General features: G+C 44.2%; 2 non-coding genes across 2 annotated transcripts; both read right to left on the bottom strand.

The window, feature by feature from the left end:
- Positions 1 to 498: 498 nt before the first annotated feature.
- LOC138362654 (5S ribosomal RNA) lies at positions 499 to 617 on the bottom strand. The gene has a single exon (XR_011227853.1). It is a non-coding gene; the product is annotated as a 5S ribosomal RNA (ribosomal RNA).
- An 8070-nt stretch (positions 618 to 8687) lies between these two features.
- LOC138362653 (5S ribosomal RNA) lies at positions 8688 to 8806 on the bottom strand. Its single transcript, XR_011227852.1, has one exon. It is a non-coding gene; the product is annotated as a 5S ribosomal RNA (ribosomal RNA).
- Positions 8807 to 13113: the final 4307 nt, after the last annotated feature.

Raw genomic sequence — 13113 nt, 5'->3', positions numbered from 1 at the left:
CTGTGGATTCGTTCTCCGTACCCTTTACATATAAGCAAAAATATGCCTTCTTGTGGGTATAGAAACATTAACACAAATTATATCAGTAACTGATATTGTAGCCTTTTAAACAGAAAAGATTTGTACATACAAATACTTTTTAATTATCATTTATTTGTGGAAATGGCATTTACGTCATTAAATTGATACCTCAGCATCAAGCTTGTGTCCTGCAGCAGTGGTCCAGTGGTAAAGTGTATATAAGTGATGCGTATTCTTGGAGTTGCGAGTTCAAACCCGGATTAAGCTATATATATATACAACATGTTTTGTTTTGGTTGTTTGTTTTTGTATAAAGCCTCACACAATATCTATATTAAGCGAGTTTGTTTTAAACATGACATACATATTAATTCATTTTACCAGGCCTTATTCCACACAACTCCGTGAATTTCCCGTGGAGCCAGCCATTCAAACAAAAACAAACGAAACAAAACAAAACAAAACAAAAAACATTATTGCCAACAGCATTTGGTGTTCCCAGGCGGTCACCCATCCAAGTACTAACCAAACCCAACGTTGCTTAACTTCGCTGATCGGACGAGAAGCGGTGTTCTCAACGTGGTATGGCCGTTGGCATGAGACTGCCTACACATTGTGGCTAATAACCAACTCTTTTAAGTCATCGCGGCAGGATACGGACCTGCTTGTGGTGTCTTAATGGTAATTGTATCCTAACATATTTTTGTCTCCTTGGCATGGATATTTAACATCGTTTATTCAGTCTTGGGTTTATGTTCTTTCGCCATTTACAGACATTTTACATCTACCTACTTCCTCAGCCTGCCCTGCCAATTTCTAATGAATTTGTGGATTTTCTTTTGTAATACAAACATGTGTGTGCTCATCTGCTCTTCAGTTTTTATGATATTTGTCTCATCTGTCCTGCTTTATGATACTTTTACAAAGAACATGAACAAATGCTTCTATTTTAGAGAAGATATGGGATCCAGGTTTCGGAGCCGTAAAACCAACCGTCGTGATTGGTGGACGAGTTGCCAGGTTGCAGCTTCTGTACCGTGCCGGCACATAAATAGGTTCGGCTCAAGCGGCGGCAGCATCATTCCCCCGTGACTGTCTGAGCGTCTCTCATCACCTTGGTTATCTCATCATCATCATGGTAGAAGCAAAGCCTACCAAGAAGGCTGCGGCTGCTGCTGCTGTGGTGGCCACCACCAGGAAACCTCGCGTCCAGGTTGCTCACCCGAAAACTAGTCAAATGGTTCTAGCCGCGGTCGCAGCACTCAAAGACCGTAAGGGCTCGTCTCTACAAGCAATCAAGAAGTACGTTGTTGCCAACAACAAAGTCGAGGCTGCCAAGATCGCCATTTACATCCGAAGATTTCTCAAGAAAGCAGTGGCTGACGGCATTCTTGTTCAGACCAAGGGAAGTGGAGCTAGTGGATCATTCAAGCTGGCCGTAGCAGAGAAGAGGGCCGTTCTAACTCCCAAGAAAGCCACCACAACCAAGAAACCATCTACAGCAGCAAAGAAGGCCGTGGTAACTCCCAAGAAAGCCGCCACAAGCAACAAACCACCTACAGCCTTGAAAAAGAAGCAGCAGCAGCAGCAGCTTGTTGTTGGGAACAAAAAGCCCAAAATAAAGAGAGCTTCAAAATCTCCCAAACCACCCAAGGCAAAGAAAGCTGTCAAGAAAACAACAAAGGCAAAATAAACGACGACATGCAAGCAGCATGAATACACATGACAATAAACATCCAGGCCTCCCCCCTCAGTGGAGGGGCCTCATATGATTCCAAAAAGAGTTTAGTTTTGTAGACAAATAAATCATTACTTTTGGGGTAGATTTACTCTGTACTTTGGGGTAGATTTACTCTGTATATATATATATATATATATATATATATATATATATATATATATATATATATATATATTTATATATACACATGGGTGAGGTGATATGGTACCAAAGTTTTGGGTAAGGTGATTGACATTTACACAAGATAAAACACGAACCAATGGGAATAAAAACATAAGAATGGAAGTAACTGCAGAAGGCCTATTGGCCCATAACACAAGCACTTCCTCTTGATGCTTCTATATTGGTTCGGAGTCTTGAAGCTATAATATATATATATATATATATATATATATATATATATATATATATATATATATATATATATATATATATATATATATAATATATGCACACAAAACTAAATAGTCTTGTTAGACAAATTGCCCCTATTAGAGGCAAGTTGACTAACAAGCCGAATGACTGCAATTGTTTTGAATTTGAGTTAAATCTAACATAGAAATGTAATCAAACCTAACCTAACCTATGCTAACCCAAGCTAAGCTAACCTAACCTAACCTAAGCTAACCCAAGCTAAGCTAACCTAACCTAACCTAACCTAACCTAACCTAACCTAAGCTAAGCTAACCTAACCTAACCTAACCCAGCAATTCATGATCTTAATATAATACTGTTAATTGGATAAACCAATTTGGAAAGAAATGTTCGAAAATAACAAAATTAACTGTGCTTGTTAGGAAAATTGGGCCTTGCATACTTGTCCCAATAGTGTGGTTCTCGCTTTTAGGTACGACATAAACGTATACCTAAGTTGAGAGAGAAAAAGATTCGCACTCAAACATGCATATCGATTGCCAGTCCTGAATTCTGGGTAGATATTCGTGTCCTCCCTTTTCATTTACCATCATTTGGATACTATCAAAACAGCTCTGAGAAGGATAAAATGAATAAAACGGGTAGCTCACTCATGTAAAAAGGAAGAGTTGGGAAAGATCTCTCTCTCTCTCTCTCTCTCTCTCTCTCTCTCCCCCTCACCCCCCCCCCCCCCCACCAATGATCCTGCTCTGCTAGTATATAACGTAACAAACCTTCCCCCCCCCCCCCCCTCCCTCCCCAATCAGAGTCCCTTTAAGCATGCGAGGATAAAAAATAGATTTCATAAGACCCAATGTGCTAGCTGATATCAAAACAATTTATGTTATCGTCTATTAAGCCCTTCAGTAAAAAAAGTATAGGGACCTAATTAGGTCCCGTTTTGAGGTGGTGGTGGGTGGAATCGATGGATTAGCCAAGCTCTTATCCGCCGAATCCGTAGAGGGTACGACCCTGGCGCTTCAGAGCGTACACCACGTCCATAGCAGTGACGGTCTTCCTCTTGGCGTGTTCCGTGTAGGTTACAGCATCACGGATGACGTTCTCGAGGAACACCTTCAGGACGCCACGGGTCTCTTCGTAGATGAGACCCGAAATACGCTTCACGCCGCCACGACGAGCTAAGCGACGAATAGCGGGCTTGGTGATGCCCTGGATGTTGTCACGTAGCACCTTACGATGACGCTTGGCGCCACCCTTTCCGAGTCCCTTGCCTCCCTTGCCGCGTCCAGTCATGGTGTTGAAGTTGTGTGAATCGAATTGACGAATGCCCGCACGATTTCCCGACTATATCCCATCAAGCGGACGTACTAGTAGCATTGCAACTCCTGCCTGCCCTTACTTTACGCTTGTGGTCGAGTAGACACGGCTTTCTCACAACGCTTTCAAAACTGCAGTTGCCTACTCGTCTGTTTCACGTCCCTGTGAAATGACTTTTGCACAAATCCAAAAAATAGAGCAAAATCAGCGATAATAGTGATTGAGGTGAGCCGCCTGTTGGCTGCAGCCAGAGGAAGGAGGGGAGGGGCAACGGGGTGACGTAGGCGAGTCGAGCAGCCAATGGCGCTCGAGCAAGCGCCTCGAGACGGCGTATATAAGCAAAAATTTTTCGGCGCCGGCCATCACAAACCACAGTTGTTCACCATGGCTCGCACCAAGCAGACTGCTCGCAAGTCCACGGGAGGCAAGGCTCCTCGTAAGCAGCTGGCCACCAAGGCAGCACGCAAGTCTGCTCCTGCCACAGGGGGTGTGAAGAAGCCTCACCGTTACAGGCCCGGAACGGTCGCCCTGCGTGAGATCCGTCGTTACCAGAAGAGCACCGAGTTGCTCATCAGGAAACTTCCCTTCCAGCGTCTGGTGCGCGAGATTGCCCAGGACTTCAAGACCGATCTTCGCTTCCAGTCGTCTGCCGTCATGGCTTTACAGGAGGCATCCGAGGCTTACCTGGTCGGTCTCTTCGAGGACACTAACCTCTGTGCCATCCACGCCAAGCGTGTCACCATCATGCCAAAGGACATTCAGCTTGCTCGCCGTATCCGTGGAGAGCGTGCATAAGCTAAATCGACCACCCTAGTATACACCAAACTCGGCCCTTCTCAGGGCCAAAATATCCTTCTAAGGAGATTTCAGACATTCCTAGCATCAGTCATATGAATTAACCTTCATCTACACATATAATAAATAAATAAATAAATAAACAAATACACTAATTTAGGTGTCATACATACACGTGATATCAATAAATCAAGTCATTTGTAGTACAACCTGTTCTCTTACAAACAAAACGCCGTCGCTTTTCGCTCTTATGCACTGTCAAGGATCACCCACCCCCCCCCCCCCCCCCAAAATAAAAATTGTCATACTGTACTAGAAATAAAAGCAGCTTGTATAAGTGACATACTGTCCAGTCCTGTTTTATTCTGTTTTCGGTCCTCTGGCTTAATCTGTTAAGTTAGGAGATGACATTTTAAATTAACCGTTTTCTTGACATTTTCAAACCTAAGAGGGTGGCCTGCATAGTAATCCTAATGTGGAACATAACAATGAATCTCTAATCTCTAGAAAAAAAAAAAGATACCGAGTGCTTATATGTGTTGAGAGAGAGAGAGAGAGAGAGAGAGAGAGAGAGAGAGAGAGAGAGAGAGAGAGAGAGAGAGAGAGAGAGAGAGAGAGAGAGAGAGAGAGAGAGAGAGAGAGAGAGAGACACAGACAGACAGACAGACAGACAAGACAGAGACAGACAAGACAGAGACAGACAGACAGACAGACAGACAGAGACTGAGAGAGAGAAACACACACAGACAGTTTCATAAATATTCTCATTTTATAGCTATTTGCTTTCAGTGACAGAGGTTTTTGTTATAATAGTATTGGTGTCTAACACTCACAATCTCTTTAGAAATTAAAGTGTGGCTCCAATGGAGCCGAGTTTGTTGGTTTGAGGCCAAGCCACCACCACAGGGCAGTAAGTAAGCCGTTTACTTGGAGGAGGTGTACTTGGTGACGGCCTTAGTGCCCTCAGAGACGGCGTGCTTGGCCAGTTCTCCGGGCAACAGGAGCCTTACAGCCGTCTGGATCTCCCGACTGGTAATGGTGGAACGCTTGTTGTAGTGGGCCAGGCGAGAAGCCTCGGCGGCGATGCGCTCGAAGATGTCGTTCACGAACGAGTTCATGATCGACATGGCTTTGGAAGAGATACCAGTGTCGGGGTGGACCTGCTTCAGCACTTTGTAGATGTAGATGCTGTAGCTCTCCTTCCTCCTGCGCTTCTTTTTCTTATCGCCCTTGGCAATGGCCTTCTGGGCCTTTCCGGCCTTCTTGGCAGCCTTTCCAGATGCCTTGGGTGGCATGATGATGCTCGTGCTGGCTGGCGTTGCGATACAATAATGAACTTTTGCGCGAGGCGAGCTTTCCTTTTATATCCCGCTCGCGACTCAGCTCAGAGCGGGTCGCGTGGCGGAGCGCGCTGATTGGTCAGTGGCGGGCTCCCTTGATCCTGAGCGGGGTATATAACACGAAGCTCGATCTGCGGGGCGGCATAAAACACCACAAACCCACAACAGCAGCAGCAATGTCAGGACGCGGCAAGGGAGGCAAAGTGAAGGGCAAGTCAAAGTCTCGCTCCAGCAGGGCCGGACTTCAGTTCCCCGTGGGCAGAATTCACCGTCTGCTGCGTAAGGGCAACTACGCCGAACGCGTCGGTGCTGGCGCTCCTGTCTACCTGGCAGCCGTCATGGAATACCTCGCTGCCGAAGTTCTGGAGCTCGCCGGTAATGCCGCACGTGACAACAAGAAGACCCGTATCATCCCACGTCACTTGCAGTTGGCCATCCGCAACGACGAAGAACTCAACAAACTTCTGTCTGGCGTAACCATTGCACAGGGAGGTGTTCTTCCAAACATTCAGGCAGTTCTTTTGCCAAAGAAGACAGAGAAGAAGTAAGCACTTCTGCCACCCACCACGACAAATACCATAACCAGGCTCCATCCGGAGCCACACACACTTTAATAGAGAGATTCAAGTAGACAATCAACTTTCAAACATTAATAATAACATTTATATTGATTTCATTTGGAATGTGTACATAACAAACAAACAAAACAAAATTATAGGGGATATTCAGCATCACTTGGAATATTAACCAATCATATAAATCCAATATATATTTTATATTTTACTTTAAGCGAGGAATTCATATTATATTAATTTTTAATCATACAAATGAACAAAAGCAATTCTTCACTAGACGTAATGAATGAATAAATGATCAAGGTTTTAATGTGTTTCATGAATATATATATATATATATATATATATATATATATATATATATATATATATATATATATATATATATATATATATATATATAATATAATATAATATAATATATTATAATACTTGTGAACCAGAATATGTTTGAGCAGCAGCGATCGTGCCTGCCATTGGCCGAAGTGCAACAATTCAAATAATTTAAAGGGCCTGCTCGGGTATATAAGAGAGGCTGGGAGACTGGGGCCGGTGGTGGGTGATGGGTGATGAGTGATGGTGTGGTGTGGTATGGTGTTGTTAAGAGTTGATTTACGGCCAGCCAGCCAGCTGCAGCCAAGGCAGGGCAGGGCAGGGCAAGGCAAGGCAAGGCAAGGCAAGGCAAGGCAAGGCAAGGCAATAACAGGACAGGACAGGCAAGGCAAGGCAAGGCAAGGCAAGGCAAGCAGGCGGGCGGGCGGGCGGGCGGGCGGGCGGGCGGGCGGGCAGGCAGGCAGGCAGCAGCCAGCCAGCCAGCCAGCCAGCCAGCCAGCCACAGCCAGCCAGCCAGCCAGCCAGCCAGCCAGCCAGCCAGCCAGCCAGCCAGCAGCAGCCAGGCAGGCAGGCAGGCAGGCAGGCAGGCAGGCAGGCAGGCAGGCAGGCAGGCAGCAGGCAGCCAGCCAGCCAGCCAGCCAGCCAGCAGCCAGCCAGCCAGCCAGCCACTCCCACTTTGTATTTATATGCATTCAATTTATATTCAAACATTATATATGTTAAGGGCCTAGTTTTAGTGTTTATTTTAAAAATGACAAACATCGAGTCGTTTTACCAGTCCTTTAGCGTTAACGGTGATGCATTTTAAAACTGAACAGAAATCACCTTTTCTGGATATATCAAATATCGAATCCGCTTAATGTGCCTACAATTCAATCATTCAAAAAATACATAATTTACATCATGCCTTTTCATAGAACAGACAATAAGATTTGAGACAATAAGAACTTTACTTTTATAACTAAAGTTGCACAATTATACCAACTCTATGGTGGCTGGGTGGTAAGGTGTGTGGCTGGTATTTTGGAAGTCGCGAGTTCAAACGACCCAATGGGAATAATACTTTTTTTTTTTTGCCATACAATCTTCCTAATACTATTATGTAGGTTTGTGTGTGTGTTTTTTTATTCATTCTTTGGTTTTATAGATGACATACATATTGACTCCTTTTACCGGTCCTTAATTAGGCTCTGGGGAAGCAATGGTGGTGGTGGTGGTGGTGGTGCATTTAAAACTAAACCAAAAATCACCAGTTCTGGACGCGTCAAATATCATATCCGCTTAATGTGTCTACAACCTAATTACTTAAAACTACACTATTTAATTCATTCATATCATGTGCATATTGGTCATTATGCTCATACAACCGACATCAAAATTTATTTTCATTATTAGAATCATACATTTCATCAAGTAATACAGATACAAAGAGATTTTCTTTCTGAGAAGACCGTTAGTATTGGCTTGCAGGCAGGCAGGCAGGCAGGCATTTGAGGGTTATTATTTCGCCTGTTGATTGGGGGGAGGGTTGATGTGTTAGGGGGTTTTCGGTTAGATGTGGTGGTGGTGATTGGTGGTGATTGGTGGTGATTGGTGGTGATTGGTGGTGATGGTGGTGGTGGTGGTGGTGGTGGTGGTAGTAGGTGGGAGTTGGGGGGGGGGGGGGGGAGGGAAGGGGAGGGGAATGATGGTCTGTGGATTCGTTCTCCGTACCCTTTACATATAAGCAAAAATATGCCTTCTTGTGGGTATAGAAACATTAACACAAATTATATCAGTAACTGATATTGTAGCCTTTTAAACAGAAAAGATTTGTACATACAAATACTTTTTAATTATCATTTATTTGTGGAAATGGCATTTACGTCATTAAATTGATACCTCAGCATCAAGCTTGTGTCCTGCAGCAGTGGTCCAGTGGTAAAGTGTATATAAGTGATGCGTATTCTTGGAGTTGCGAGTTCAAACCCGGATTAAGCTATATATATATACAACATGTTTTGTTTTGGTTGTTTGTTTTTGTATAAAGCCTCACACAATATCTATATTAAGCGAGTTTGTTTTAAACATGACATACATATTAATTCATTTTACCAGGCCTTATTCCACACAACTCCGTGAATTTCCCGTGGAGCCAGCCATTCAAACAAAAACAAACGAAACAAAACAAAACAAAACAAAAAACATTATTGCCAACAGCATTTGGTGTTCCCAGGCGGTCACCCATCCAAGTACTAACCAAACCCAACGTTGCTTAACTTCGCTGATCGGACGAGAAGCGGTGTTCTCAACGTGGTATGGCCGTTGGCATGAGACTGCCTACACATTGTGGCTAATAACCAACTCTTTTAAGTCATCGCGGCAGGATACGGACCTGCTTGTGGTGTCTTAATGGTAATTGTATCCTAACATATTTTTGTCTCCTTGGCATGGATATTTAACATCGTTTATTCAGTCTTGGGTTTATGTTCTTTCGCCATTTACAGACATTTTACATCTACCTACTTCCTCAGCCTGCCCTGCCAATTTCTAATGAATTTGTGGATTTTCTTTTGTAATACAAACATGTGTGTGCTCATCTGCTCTTCAGTTTTTATGATATTTGTCTCATCTGTCCTGCTTTATGATACTTTTACAAAGAACATGAACAAATGCTTCTATTTTAGAGAAGATATGGGATCCAGGTTTCGGAGCCGTAAAACCAACCGTCGTGATTGGTGGACGAGTTGCCAGGTTGCAGCTTCTGTACCGTGCCGGCACATAAATAGGTTCGGCTCAAGCGGCGGCAGCATCATTCCCCCGTGACTGTCTGAGCGTCTCTCATCACCTTGGTTATCTCATCATCATCATGGTAGAAGCAAAGCCTACCAAGAAGGCTGCGGCTGCTGCTGCTGCTGTGGTGGCCACCACCAGGAAACCTCGCGTCCAGGTTGCTCACCCGAAAACTAGTCAAATGGTTCTAGCCGCGGTCGCAGCACTCAAAGACCGTAAGGGCTCGTCTCTACAAGCAATCAAGAAGTACGTTGTTGCCAACAACAAAGTCGAGGCTGCCAAGATCGCCATTTACATCCGAAGATTTCTCAAGAAAGCAGTGGCTGACGGCATTCTTGTTCAGACCAAGGGAAGTGGAGCTAGTGGATCATTCAAGCTGGCCGTAGCAGAGAAGAGGGCCGTTCTAACTCCCAAGAAAGCCACCACAACCAAGAAACCATCTACAGCAGCAAAGAAGGCCGTGGTAACTCCCAAGAAAGCCGCCACAAGCAACAAACCACCTACAGCCTTGAAAAAGAAGCAGCAGCAGCAGCAGCTTGTTGTTGGGAACAAAAAGCCCAAAATAAAGAGAGCTTCAAAATCTCCCAAACCACCCAAGGCAAAGAAAGCTGTCAAGAAAACAACAAAGGCAAAATAAACGACGACATGCAAGCAGCATGAATACACATGACAATAAACATCCAGGCCTCCCCCCTCAGTGGAGGGGCCTCATATGATTCCAAAAAGAGTTTAGTTTTGTAGACAAATAAATCATTACTTTTGGGGTAGATTTACTCTGTATATTATATATATATATATATATATAATATATATATATATATATATATATATATATATATATATATATATATTTATATATACACATGGGTGAGGTGATATGGTACCAAAGTTTTGGGTAAGGTGATTGACATTTACACAAGATAAAACACGAACCAATGGGAATAAAAACATAAGAATGGAAGTAACTGCAGAAGGCCTATTGGCCCATAACACAAGCACTTCCTCTTGATGCTTCTATATTGGTTCGGAGTCTTGAAGCTATAATATATATATATATATATATATATATATATATATATATATATATATATATATATATATATATATATATATATATATATATATGCACACAAAACTAAATAGTCTTGTTAGACAAATTGCCCCTATTAGAGGCAAGTTGACTAACAAGCCGAATGACTGCAATTGTTTTGAATTTGAGTTAAATCTAACATAGAAATGTAATCAAACCTAACCTAACCTATGCTAACCCAAGCTAAGCTAACCTAACCTAACCTAAGCTAACCCAAGCTAAGCTAACCTAACCTAACCTAACCTAACCTAACCTAACCTAAGCTAAGCTAACCTAACCTAACCTAACCCAGCAATTCATGATCTTAATATAATACTGTTAATTGGATAAACCAATTTGGAAAGAAATGTTCGAAAATAACAAAATTAACTGTGCTTGTTAGGAAAATTGGGCCTTGCATACTTGTCCCAATAGTGTGGTTCTCGCTTTTAGGTACGACATAAACGTATACCTAAGTTGAGAGAGAAAAAGATTCGCACTCAAACATGCATATCGATTGCCAGTCCTGAATTCTGGGTAGATATTCGTGTCCTCCCTTTTCATTTACCATCATTTGGATACTATCAAAACAGCTCTGAGAAGGATAAAATGAATAAAACGGGTAGCTCACTCATGTAAAAAGGAAGAGTTGGGAAAGATCTCTCTCTCTCTCTCTCTCTCTCTCTCTCTCTCTCTCCCCCTCACCCCCCCCCCCCCCACCAATGATCCTGCTCTGCTAGTATATAACGTAACAAACCTTCCCCCCCCCCCCCCCTCCCTCCCCAATCAGAGTCCCTTTAAGCATGCGAGGATAAAAAATAGATTTCATAAGACCCAATGTGCTAGCTGATATCAAAACAATTTATGTTATCGTCTATTAAGCCCTTCAGTAAAAAAAGTATAGGGACCTAATTAGGTCCCGTTTTGAGGTGGTGGTGGGTGGAATCGATGGATTAGCCAAGCTCTTATCCGCCGAATCCGTAGAGGGTACGACCCTGGCGCTTCAGAGCGTACACCACGTCCATAGCAGTGACGGTCTTCCTCTTGGCGTGTTCCGTGTAGGTTACAGCATCACGGATGACGTTCTCGAGGAACACCTTCAGGACGCCACGGGTCTCTTCGTAGATGAGACCCGAAATACGCTTCACGCCGCCACGACGAGCTAAGCGACGAATAGCGGGCTTGGTGATGCCCTGGATGTTGTCACGTAGCACCTTACGATGACGCTTGGCGCCACCCTTTCCGAGTCCCTTGCCTCCCTTGCCGCGTCCAGTCATGGTGTTGAAGTTGTGTGAATCGAATTGACGAATGCCCGCACGATTTCCCGACTATATCCCATCAAGCGGACGTACTAGTAGCATTGCAACTCCTGCCTGCCCTTACTTTACGCTTGTGGTCGAGTAGACACGGCTTTCTCACAACGCTTTCAAAACTGCAGTTGCCTACTCGTCTGTTTCACGTCCCTGTGAAATGACTTTTGCACAAATCCAAAAAATAGAGCAAAATCAGCGATAATAGTGATTGAGGTGAGCCGCCTGTTGGCTGCAGCCAGAGGAAGGAGGGGAGGGGCAACGGGGTGACGTAGGCGAGTCGAGCAGCCAATGGCGCTCGAGCAAGCGCCTCGAGACGGCGTATATAAGCAAAAATTTTTCGGCGCCGGCCATCACAAACCACAGTTGTTCACCATGGCTCGCACCAAGCAGACTGCTCGCAAGTCCACGGGAGGCAAGGCTCCTCGTAAGCAGCTGGCCACCAAGGCAGCACGCAAGTCTGCTCCTGCCACAGGGGGTGTGAAGAAGCCTCACCGTTACAGGCCCGGAACGGTCGCCCTGCGTGAGATCCGTCGTTACCAGAAGAGCACCGAGTTGCTCATCAGGAAACTTCCCTTCCAGCGTCTGGTGCGCGAGATTGCCCAGGACTTCAAGACCGATCTTCGCTTCCAGTCGTCTGCCGTCATGGCTTTACAGGAGGCATCCGAGGCTTACCTGGTCGGTCTCTTCGAGGACACTAACCTCTGTGCCATCCACGCCAAGCGTGTCACCATCATGCCAAAGGACATTCAGCTTGCTCGCCGTATCCGTGGAGAGCGTGCATAAGCTAAATCGACCACCCTAGTATACACCAAACTCGGCCCTTCTCAGGGCCAAAATATCCTTCTAAGGAGATTTCAGACATTCCTAGCATCAGTCATATGAATTAACCTTCATCTACACATATAATAAATAAATAAATAAATAAACAAATACACTAATTTAGGTGTCATACATACACGTGATATCAATAAATCAAGTCATTTGTAGTACAACCTGTTCTCTTACAAACAAAACGCCGTCGCTTTTCGCTCTTATGCACTGTCAAGGATCACACCCACCCCCCCCCCCCCCCCCCCAAAATAAAAATTGTCATACTGTACTAGAAATAAAAGCAGCTTGTATAAGTGACATACTGTCCAGTCCTGTTTTATTCTGTTTTCGGTCCTCTGGCTTAATCTGTTAAGTTAGGAGATGACATTTTAAATTAACCGTTTTCTTGACATTTTCAAACCTAAGAGGGTGGCCTGCATAGTAATCCTAATGTGGAACATAACAATGAATCTCTAATCTCTAGAAAAAAAAAAAGATACCGAGTGCTTATATGTGTGAGAGAGAGAGAGAGAGAGAGAGAGAGAGAGAGAGAGAGAGAGAGAGAGAGAGAGAGAGAGAGAGAGAGAGAGAGAGAGAGAGAGAGAGAAGAGACAGACAGAGACAGAGAGAGAGAGAGAGAGAGAGAGAGAGA

The sequence above is a fragment of the Procambarus clarkii genome, unplaced genomic scaffold (genome assembly GCF_040958095.1).
Source record: "Procambarus clarkii isolate CNS0578487 unplaced genomic scaffold, FALCON_Pclarkii_2.0 HiC_scaffold_2280, whole genome shotgun sequence".
In the NCBI taxonomy this organism is placed as follows: Eukaryota; Metazoa; Arthropoda; class Malacostraca; order Decapoda; family Cambaridae; genus Procambarus; species Procambarus clarkii.
Note: the sequence above shows the minus strand (reverse complement) of the source record. Positions and strands in the feature narration are given on the sequence as shown.